General features: G+C 36.8%; 1 pseudogene; it reads right to left on the bottom strand.

Annotated features, from left to right (window-relative positions):
* Positions 1-2040, bottom strand: part of LOC112521504 — a 3128-nt pseudogene extending 1088 nt beyond the window's left edge.
* Between the last annotated feature and the right edge of the window lie 9796 nt (positions 2041-11836).

An 11836-nucleotide genomic window follows, 5' to 3' on the forward strand; every position in this document is an offset into this window, starting at 1 on the left:
AGTACGTTACCCAAAATAGGAATCAAGTTAAAGTATGTTACTTTTTCATGCAATTTGCTCTATCAATAGGTACCAAAATGAAAGTTTTGAAAGTATGTTACCCAAAATAGGAATCAAGTTAAAGTACGTTACTTTTTCATGCAATTTGCCCTAATGTTAATATCAAATCAACTATTTAAAAGTTTTCATTTTTATGTATTTTTAAATTTTTTTTTTATTATAATTTAATTTAAGTTTGATAATGAAATAATTTACTTTTGGTTTAATAATATAATATTTTATAAAGATAATAATTAAGTATTATGTTAGAACTTAATAATTATCTTAATTATATTTTAGATTTTTTATATTTAAAAGGAGATGTTTATCTTGTATTTGATTATGTTTATCTGCAGTTAGTTACACCAATTTAGATATAAAACTTTAATAAGTTGTACTTACGAACAATCTACTTATAATTTTGAATTTTAATTAATATGCATTAATAAACAGTATTTTATATATAAAAAGTGGTTTTTAAAAGTTTTTTTAAAATAATTTATAGTATAGTATAGTATAGATATACACACACTTAATTTTGATTTGATTAAATTAAAAAATAACCTGTTTTTTAGGGTGATAAAAGCCGGGTTGATGACGGGTAACTCTAGATTTCGAGTTGAAAGAGGGTGCCTTGATACAATTCCACTTTTCAGATCGATACTCATCTTCTCCGCTAACACGTGGATGGAATCCAGGTTCTCCGGCAAAGCGTCCACCAATATTATGTTCGTTGCCACCATCACCACCGTATCCGCCGTCCTCCTCCCACGCATTGATGGAATGTACGGTGTTCCACCCCGGAACCTCGAACCATTTCATCTCCGACTCGTCCTTCGCGTACCTTGGGATCACCCCGACCCTCGGTACTCTTTCGGGGTCAAGACTAAACAACGATCCTCCGCTAATCATCGCGATCGGGCTCATCGTGATTTGGATCTCCGAAAAAATGGCATACTTTTTGGTGATGGCAAGGTCGTGGAGAAAAGACGTCGGGCTTGTCATCGAGAAGATCGGGACGTTGCCTTGTTTTTCACCGTTCTCGTTGAACCGGAAAAATAACAGCAAAGGAGGCATCGGAATGTAGCTAAAACAGAAAGCTTCTTTGGTTACGGGATCGACTTTTGGGTGAGCCGTCATCCTCATGGAAAGCTTTCCGTCAAAATCTTGGCGACCGACGGTGATTATATCACCGTCTGATGCAAGTTTAATAGCATAGGGGAGATCTGTCTCCCCTAGTGCATAAAGTTTATTTCCAAAAAAAGCCAAGCTAGTGTTCGCTGGGCCATTACCTTTGGACGGGTCAATCTGGCCTGCCAAAAACCGTCCTGCTGTGACTGCCATCCGAGCCACAGAGGCCGTCAAACCATGTAATCCCGAAAAAATGTTTAATATGATCGGAAACCCGGCTTCCTTCTCTATGTTATACTTGTATGTCTTCACATATCGACTACATAACGTGGCTTTTCCTTTAGAGATACGAATCGCGTGAAGCATACCGTCCCCGTCGAAGAGGTGGTACGGACCCCGTGGTAGAAACTGCGGGTTCGGCCCATTACGAAAGTAAACCCCGTCAAGGCAACTCGGAAGTGCACCCTCACTGATCTCACAGTCAGTAGGAGGGAGTTCGTCAACCGGGAAAAAGTTACTTGACAACGCACGTCTCGGGTCGATTGAATCCCGGAGTGGTGGATCGATGAAGTCGTTTATGATATTATCAAATGCATTCAAGATCGTGGCCGGTAGCGAATGGTCTACCGCCCGTGAGCTTGTAATGCGTTTCTCATTGTTCGAGGATGGCGATGGTTTTTTCGTTCGATCTTGACCAGATCTCTTGGTGGTGGTTGCGATGGTTTGTAGGTTTTCTTCGATTCGGACAGAGCGGATACGAAAAGGAGACGATGGCGTCAACGGCGACGACCATGGCCGTGGTGGTTGTCGAGAAAGGGTGGAATATGGTGGTGAAGAGGTTGAAAGGAAAGATGAGGAAAGAGAGTCCATAACGATTAGTAACCACACGAGTGAAGACTCGTGTTTTTATAGTGAAATCCATGCTTTGCTTTGCAACTCCCTAATCATCCCATATTTGGCAATGAAACCATATATATATTTATTTTAATGTTTTATTTTATTTATTATGATATGATTTTATGTGGTTTTGAGAAAAACGATAATGTTTTTATTTTTGAATAAAATATAAATTTGAAAATATCTTAAAATTTTAAAAAATATATATCAATATTAGTTTCAAGTTAACTATTTAAAAGTTCTTTGAATAAAATATAAATTTGAAGATATCTTAATTTTTTTTAAATATATTAAAATTAGTATCAAATTAACTTTTTTAAAAGTTATTGTTTTGNTTGTTGTGTAATTTCTTTAATTGAATTTAAATTATAATTTAATTTAGATTTAATAACGAAGTAGTTTATTTTTTAATTTAATAATATAATTTTTTATAAAAATAATAATTAAGTATTCTGTTAGAACATATAGATTATCCTAATTATATTTTAGATTTTTTATATTTAAAATGAAATGTTTATCCAGTTTTTAATTAGGTTTATCTACAATTAGTCACATGAATTCAAACATGAAGTTTTAATAAATTGTGCTTATACATTAGTTACTTGTAATCTTGATATTAAGTAATATGCATCAATAAACAGTATCTTATATATAAAAAATGGTTTTCAAGAGTTTTTGTCAAATGTTTTATAATATAGTATATATAACTACATTATAAAATATAATTATAAATTGTTAAATATAACTGCATTATAAAATTATAAATTGTAAGCAACATATATTGAATTTGAGAAAAATTGATGCAAGCGTCCAACGAAAAAAAAAAAATGAATTTCTATTCGGTTTATTCGGTTAGCAAACTGAATAATGCAAAACTGACAAAACCGAACTTTATTTGGTTAGGTTAGTGATTAGATTGAAAAAAGTTGAAAACAGAATAATCCAAATTGAAAATCAAATAACACGTACCTTTTTAGGAATCAACCAAACCGATCAGCATCGTTTGGATAATTTTAACAAAATGGAGTAGCTGAATGAGTCAAAGTACCAATGACGTTGGTTTGACTATCTAGACCTGATATAGAAATTGGTCTTTTCACTTAAAACGCAACTGTTTAACTACTATTTATTGAGATATACCAAATATACAAGATATGACGTAGAAAAACTTACTTCAAACAATTAACATAAAAAGGAAACCGAATAGCTCAATACATCTTGTTCTTATCAGATAAAAATATCTCCCGTTTGGATTGATTGAAATATCAGTTTTTCATATATACGAAATCCCACATGTTTTTTGTTTGTAGCAGGAACCTCTATCTCTCTGCAAACCCAATAATTACCAGAAATCATACATACCAACTGATTCAAATATTTACGAAAATGATGAAGGTTCATTTATTATCATCTGGATACTTATAAGAGATTATTAGAGTTCAATATGTTCAAAGTTTTATATTAGAAAATAACCGAGATATTCGTTAGGCTAGATGGACGGTTAAAATTGACATGTACTAACTAGAAGGTTTATATCTGAAACTCTCCCCCCCTCTCTTTCTTTCTCTCTCTCTCTCTCTCTCTCTCTATATATATATATATATATATATATGGGCTTAATCAAATGAGAACTAATTGATTTGTGGTAACCATGAGGTCCAATCTCAATCACAAATCAATAGATAAATTAAAAAATTTATAATTTTGGTAATTTTTAATTAAAATTTTAATGCAAGAACATTTTAGATATTTTTTTTCCTCCTCTCTCCTCTCTCCTCTCTTCTCTCTTCGTCTTCTGACCTCCGGTCACCGTCCTCCGATGATACCACTGGTGGTATCACAATGCATCTTATATGTGCTTGGGTATCACACTGAGGTTGTTTGTGTGGTCGATCGGATATGTAATACAGTGGTATCACAATACATCTTATATGTGCTTGAGTATCACACTGTGGTATCATCGGAGGACGGTGGTCGGAGGTTGGAAGACGGGGACGAAGAGATGAGAGAGAAGAGAAAATACCTAAAATGTCATTGCATTAAAATTTTAATTAAAAATTACCAAAATTATAATTTTCCTAATTTATTTATTGATTTGTGGTTGAGATTGGATCTCACGGTTACCCCAAACTAGTCAGTTATCCCTTGAATGGGTCCATATATATATATATATATATATGGTTGAGTTTCGATGAGTATGAAGATTAAGGTCAAAAGAGTAAGAAGGGGATCTTCACCCTTAAGTCAATCCTAATTGAAGAGTTCCACTAGATAAACACTAATGAAAAGTGAAAAATGTAATAAAAATTTTGTACCCTTAATCACCTTTAATCTCAAAACAACCCATGAATTATTCTTTTTCAAAAAAAACAATCCAATATATCCCAATAATTGTTTGATCAATAATTTATTTCTATAACTATTTGGCCGTACGTGTATTATTTGTAGACCCCGCTCATTTATATAGCCCAATAATTCGTGTTTCAACTTTCAATAATGATTCAAGATATTTTATGAAATTGATTTAATTCATATGGAAAAATTATTTGAAGATGAATCACATACGGTTTTTGTTGTACATTTAAGATTCATTAAGACGATAAATTTCGACAAAAAAACCAAATGATGGGACTTTTTGGACATGATCGAGCCTATGCTAGGTTAGTTCTAGTGTAATCGGTCTTGGGCCGTCATAGGCTCCAGTTCTTCACATGTATCTCTATTTACATGTACCGAACTTTTGAAAAATGCTATTTATTGTCTTAGGAACTATGGTAAAGTCAGGAAACACCATGCCCTGGTCCTTTTATGCGTCTTAATTGATACAGGACTTTATCATCATCAAAGAACTACATTCATAGCTTGGAGGCTAAGATGAGGCCTAGAGAGACTAGATCCCGCTCCTTTGATGCGTATTTATGATTAAGACATGTAGAGTTCTCGATGCTACTTTTATGGACATTGAATTATAACGATTTAAGGATCGCATTTCCGAATATCAGCCATTAAGAAACCTCTCATAATCATATCTAAATATGTTATCCAAAGTTACAATTTTCAACAATACCATAACAGATTCAAGAGTAAATTATGGATTTGATCCTGTGGTATGTGAATTTGTACGGATTTAGTCCTCAAACTTTATTTATTACAAAGAATGCCTTGTAGTATGCACTTTCTGTTGGATTTGGTCCTTACGCCAAACGGTCGTTTATTATTTTTGTGAAATCCAAGGGTAAAGTGGTAATTTTATAACCCGACCCCCTGGAAGCCTCCACCTTTGTTTCGTTTCGCTCATCTCCAATTTGCTACGATCGAGAACCACCAGCACTACCCTCTTCTTTCTTCTTTTCTCCTCCCTGCTCCAGTTGAAAACCAACAATGTTGCCCTCTTATTTCTTCATTTCTCCTTCTCTGCATCACCGAGTCACCCAATCACCATCATCGATCCACTCTATTGTGATGTTACAACGACGAGGAAGGTGGGTATTGAATTATGAAGGATGGGTGACGTCGGAGCAGTAGGCGAAGGATGGAGTGATTATGCCGGAGGTACACAATGAAGAAGATGAATGATATTCTATTTTAACCCTCCAAGTTCTGATTCATAGATTTTATCTTACTTAAAAAGTATTAGTTTTACAGAATGTAAAATGCAAGAAAATTAAAAAGACATTTTGCCCTCAATAATGGACCTATTGGATGGACGTTGGCCTGAGGACCAAATCCAGCAGATGTGAATGAATCACTATATTTATCAACTTTTAGTTTATGCTTTGCATGCACATCTAAATGAATCATCGCATTCATCGTCTTTCGATTTCTAGGTTGCATGCACATGTGAATGGATCACCGCATTCATCATCTTTTGATTTGTGGGTTACATGCACATGTAAATTAATCACCGTATTTATCATCTTTTAATTTTTAGGCTGCATGCACATGTGAATGAATCATCGTATACACCATCCTTCAAATTCTGAGTTGAATGCACATGTGAATGAATCACGATTCACATTTTTCAATTTTTGGGTTGCATGCAGATGTAAATAAATCACTGTGTTCAATGTCCTTCAATATTCTAGGTTGAATGCACGTGTGAATGATACACCATATAATAGGTCTTTCAATATTTGGGTTGCATGAGCATGTGAACCATGGTTTCATCATATTTACATACATACAAAACCTAGAAAAAAGAGTAGAATAGATGAATGTTTGAATCTTGTTATCTATTCATTAGTGAATAATCTTCAAGGCGACCAAGGTTTCTTATCACCACAATGATTAAACTAAAAAGGATCTGAAATCACATCGAAGCATAAATAATTCTATAACAAGAAACTTGAATGATATTCTCCACTTAGATACACCTCACTTCACCGTCATGGAACATCTGTTAAGGTTGGTGTATTGAGTTCTGAAAAAAGTTGTAGAGGAGAGGAAGAGCCATGAAACAGCCATGGAGGTTTTACTTGTCCTCAAATTCAATTATAGTTTTACTTAAAATAATCTTTGTTAGATTGTTCCTTAGTTTTTCATTTTTTGGGATTTATAGGGAAAGAGGTTCAGGGAAAAATCTTAAAAAATAAAAAAAATCGAAAAACACTCTATCAACCGTTAAATTAATTTTACATATTTACTTTTAAATTAAAATATCTCCTACCCCCGTAGTTTTTAAATCGAAAAAAAAATACAAACTATGATCAAATTTTGAACGAAGCGAATTACACCAAAAAACAGTCATATTTTTCTCGTTATTCTGACATCAACATTCATATACTTTTACATCCGTTTTTCATGGTTTTCCGGTTTTTCGTTATTCTTACATCAACATTCATATAATTAAATTGGTACCAATTAATTAAATTGATACGGTTGGTATAGGAATTAGATTGGTACCAATTAATGAAATTAAAAATTATAAAATTCTCTATTTTTTTTTGTATAATTACACTTATTATAATAAAAATATCTTATATTGGTTCATCATGGGAGATTTCAATGCTACCCTTGACCCGAAGGACAACTCTTCCGGCTTTTCAGGCCCCTTTCGTGGTATGGATGATTTCCGCGAGTGTGTCCGTCATCTTGAGGTTGAGGATATCAACTTCAAGGGCCTCTTCTTTACTTGGTCCAAGAACCCCAATGGCACGGGATGTCTCCTCAAGAAGATCGATCGTATGTTAGGTAATCCCCACTCCCTTACTCAATTCCCTTCGGCTTCTGTCATCTTTCTTCCCTACCGGTCTTCGGACCATTGCCCTGGCGGTCCTTACCCTTCCCTCCCGGTCCCCTTGGAAGCCTAAACCTTTCAAGTTCCCTAACTTCCTTACTCATAAAGAGTCTTTTAATTCTATCGTTGCTTCGAGCTGGATCCCTGATCTGTCTGGTTATAAGATGTATAAGATTTTCCTAAATCTTAAAAATCTCAAAGGCTCTGTCCGTAAGCTCCTCAAAGATCAGGGTAACCTGTTCTCTAATGTCTCTAAAATTCGGGTTGAGCTCGACAGGGTCCAGATTGCTCTTGATAGGGATCCTGATAACGTAGACCTCCGAAAGGAGCACTGTGGGTATTTATCTGCCTATAATAGTGCTTGCCTTGATGAAGAGAGATTCTTGAAGCAAAAAGCCAAAATCCAATGGCTCCGTAAGGGAGATAAAAACTCTTCTTTCTTCCATAAATCGGTCAAGAGCCGTATCAGTCGGAATAATATTGACACCATCCAAAATGCTGACAGTATCTGGATTTCTAATGAGAAGGTTCCTGCTCTCTTTGTCTCCCACTTCCAGAATTTTCTTGGGACCCCTCATCATTCTCTCCCAATCCGCAATCCCACTTTTCTTTTCTCTAATAAGCTTAATGCCGATTAGGCTGCCTCGATGCTCGTGCCCATCACCGACTCCGAGATCAAGCAGACCCTTTTCCAAATTGGAGATGACAAGGCTCTTGGGCCTGATGGTTTCACTGCTAAATTTTTCAAGGCTGCTTGGGATATTGTTGGTAGGGACCTATGCTCTGCTGTTCGTGAGTTCTTCACGTCTGGTAAGCTCTTAAAGTCCATAAACAGCACTATTCTTGCTCTCATTCCTAAGTCTGCCTCCCCTTCTCGGGTCACCGACTTCCGCCCCATTGCTTGCTGTAATGTCGTGTATAAAATCATAAGCAAGATTATCGCGGATCGGATCAAAGATCATCTTTCCTCTCTGGTTGATGTCAACCAGTCTGCTTTCATCCCGGGTCGACTCATCACGGACAATGTCCTTCTCGTCCAGGAGCTCATGCGTGGCTATCATAAGCATTGGGGTCCTCCCCGCTGTGCCTTCAAAGTTGACATCTAAAAGGCTTATGATACTGTTGATTGACATTTCCTCCGTACCGCCCTCTTCGGTTATGGCTTCCCCCTTACCATGATAAACTGGATAATAACATGTGTTTCCACTGCATCGTACTCAGTCAGTATTAATGGAAACCTCCATGGCTATTTCAAGGGAGGTCGTGGCTTGAGGCAGGGTGACCCTCTTTCCCCCCTATCTTTTTACCCTGGTTATGCAGGTTCTCAACCTTATGACCAAGAGAAAAATTAGTGAGACGGGCATTTTTTCCTATCATCGAAATTGTGAGGAGCTGAAGATCCCCCACTTGTGTTTTGTTGATGATCTCCTCATATTCTGCCATGGTGATAGTGACTCTGCCCGTGTCATAAAGGATTCCATTGACGAGTTCTCTGGTGTGTCTGGCCTCTTTCCCAATCTGGCCAAGAGCGAGGCTTTCAATTGCAATGTGGGCCTGCTTACTAAGAGTATTATTTAGTCCATCATTCAGTTCCCGGAGGGTTCCCTTCCGGTCCGTTACCTCAGTGTCCCCCTTATCACGACCCGCCTCTATCATCAGGATTGTAAAGGTCTTGTGGACAAAGTTAAATCCAAACTTCATGATTGGAAAAACAAGTCCCTTTCGTTTGCCGGTAGACTGCAGCTCATTCTCTCGGTCTTGTCCTCCATGCAAATTTAATGGGCCTCTATCTTTGTGCTTCATATTTCCATCTCTAAGGAGATTGAGCAGCTTATGCGGGGTTTCCTTTGGTGCCATGGTGAGCTCAAAAGAGGGAAAGCGAAGGTCTCCTGGAAGACCGTGTGCCTCCTGAAAACTCAAGACGGTCTTGGAATAAAGAGCCTTTCCACCTGGAATTGTTCCCTCATGGCCTCCCATTCTTGGAGAATCCTTACCATTAACGATTCTTTATGGGTTAAATGGATCCACTCCTACAGGCTTAAAGAGCGTAACTTTTGGGATGTCCCGATCCGCAGTGATGCTGGTTGGGGCTGGAGGAAGATCCTGGGCATGCAGGATAAGTTTAGAGACTGCATTGTCTCCCAGATTGGTAATGGCGCTTCCACGTCTGCCTGGTATGACAACTGGCACCCTGTTGGTCCCTCTACCGACATATATCCTCCCGTAATATCATTAATTCTAATTTTGCCTCTCTCTGCTCTTGTGAAGGATATTATCTTCCAGGGTATTTAGACTTGCCCTCTCCTGAGGGACAGTCCCAACCCTTTAATCCGCAACTCCCCTCTTCCTGTCCTCTCCCCTGCTGTCCCTGATAAACTCCTCTGGAGAACCAGGGATGGCCGTCTCACTTCATTCTCCGTTCATGAGGTCTGTCTCTCCCTCCGTCCCAATGAGTCTGATGTTTCCTGGCATTATATGGTCTGGTTCTCCCAAAATATTCCCAGACATGCTTTTATTCTGTGGGTTGCCCTCAAGCAACGTCTGAAGACGCATGATAAACTTCGATTCTGAGAGGGTCACTCCAACCTGTCTTGTGCTTTCTGTCAAAATGGGCCTGATTCACATTCTCATCTTTTCTTTGAGTGCCCGTTTCCTAATCAGGTTTGGAATGGCTTAAAGGCCAAGTTTAACCTCTCTGGTGTCCCGGATGACTGGGCTGATATTATTGGTATGTTCCAGCAAGCCACCAAAGGAAAGACCATTTGGTCTATTATTCGTAGATTAGTGTTGGCTAGGACTCTCTACCACTTGTGGCAGGAAAGAAATAATCGTTTCTTCAAAAATAAAAGAGATCGTATATTATGGTGGTGAAGACGATTACCGATGATGTCCTGTCCAGGCTCCTTAGCCTGACCTTCAAGCCCTCTCCTAATGTTGCCCGGGCTCGGCTTGCCTGGAATCTCCCTTAGCTTTCTGTCTTTGTGTGCTGCCTGTCTGGTCTCGTGAGCTCCTTTGTTCTGTTGTTTCTCTTGGTGCGGTCTACGGTGTGCCTTTTTTAGGCCCTTTTTCCTATCCTTGTGGTTTCCCCCGTTGTTTACCGGTCTTGGCTTGGCTGGGCCCTTCCTTTGTGGTTGGTATCTTCCTCTCTCTCTCTCTCCTTTTCTTTCTCTTCTCCCCCTTCTTCCTTTCTTTTCTTTCCCCTCGGGAAGCCTTGGTTTTCTGGTGGTTGAGGTTTGCCTCCCACCCGAGCGCGTTTGTTTGGCTTTTAGCGTTTTTTCTTGATATAGAGGGGTCTCCCCCCTCTCTATAAAAAAAATATATATCTTATACTTCAAAAATAAAGATGTATTTTATTTTAGTTTTAGGGGGTCTCCACCCGAGCGCGTTTGTTTGGAATTGTTTGTTTGAAACAACTTATACTTTTCTACAAAAACACTTATCAACTTATTATAAGTCAGAAGAGTTTAACTTATTCAAAAACTCCTTATTAACAGTTTGACATCGGTATAAGTTGTTTACGGTCACACCGGAATAAGTCAATAAGTTATTTTTATAAGCAATTCCGAACACCCCCTTAGTGAAAGTAATATTTTTTGAATAAAAATAATGAGTTATTTGTTGTATTGGTATCATTCAATAACTATCCTTTATCAGAACTTATTTTTTGATTGTTTTTTAATTAACTTTATGGAGGTACAATAACCTTAAAATTTTATAAATATAAATAATTATTTATAAACTTGAAATTTAAGTATTTTCACTAACCATAATGTTCAAAAAAGTAAAGTTTAATAAAAAACAAATTGCATGAAAAAATAACGTACTTTAACTTGATTCATATTTCGGGTAACGTACTTTCAGAACTTCTATTTTGGTATTTAAGATGAAAAGTTTTAAACATTTAAGTACCCGGGTAACCGGTTAAAGCATTAACCAATTACCATGTTGATGTGACGAATGATGTGGTATTCAACTCATTATTATTTGTTGACATGGATATCTTAATCTAAAACTAGTTTTTATGTATTATGGTTTATTATAATAAAGAGTTAATGCTTCAACCGGTTATACGGGTACTTAAATATTTAAAACTTTACATATTAGGTATCAAAATGAAAGTTTTACAAGTATGTTACCCAAAATAAAAATCAAGTTAAAGTACATTAAGTTTTCATGCAATTTATCATTACCTTATGTTTTGATTCGTTGGATAAGGATGTGTGTGTGTATGTATGTATATATATATACACACACACACACACACATATATATATATATATATATATATATATATAGGGTTGGGTTTCCGGTGAAAAGGAGAATTAAAGTGAGAACGTTAGACGGGATCTCCACCGTTGGATACATTTTTAGGATGAGATGCACCGAGATGCAAATGATCAATCCTAGTATCAAGTGCAATTCATGGTTCGGTTTGAGAGTAAAAGTGATCAAAGGTCCAGATCTTTTTTTACGCTTCTCACCTTAAATCTTCTTATCACACGATCCTATGCTATATATATATATATATATATA

Source organism: Cynara cardunculus, assembly GCF_001531365.2.
Source record: "Cynara cardunculus var. scolymus isolate 2C chromosome LG 11, CcrdV1, whole genome shotgun sequence".
NCBI lineage: Eukaryota > Viridiplantae > Streptophyta > Magnoliopsida > Asterales > Asteraceae > Cynara > Cynara cardunculus.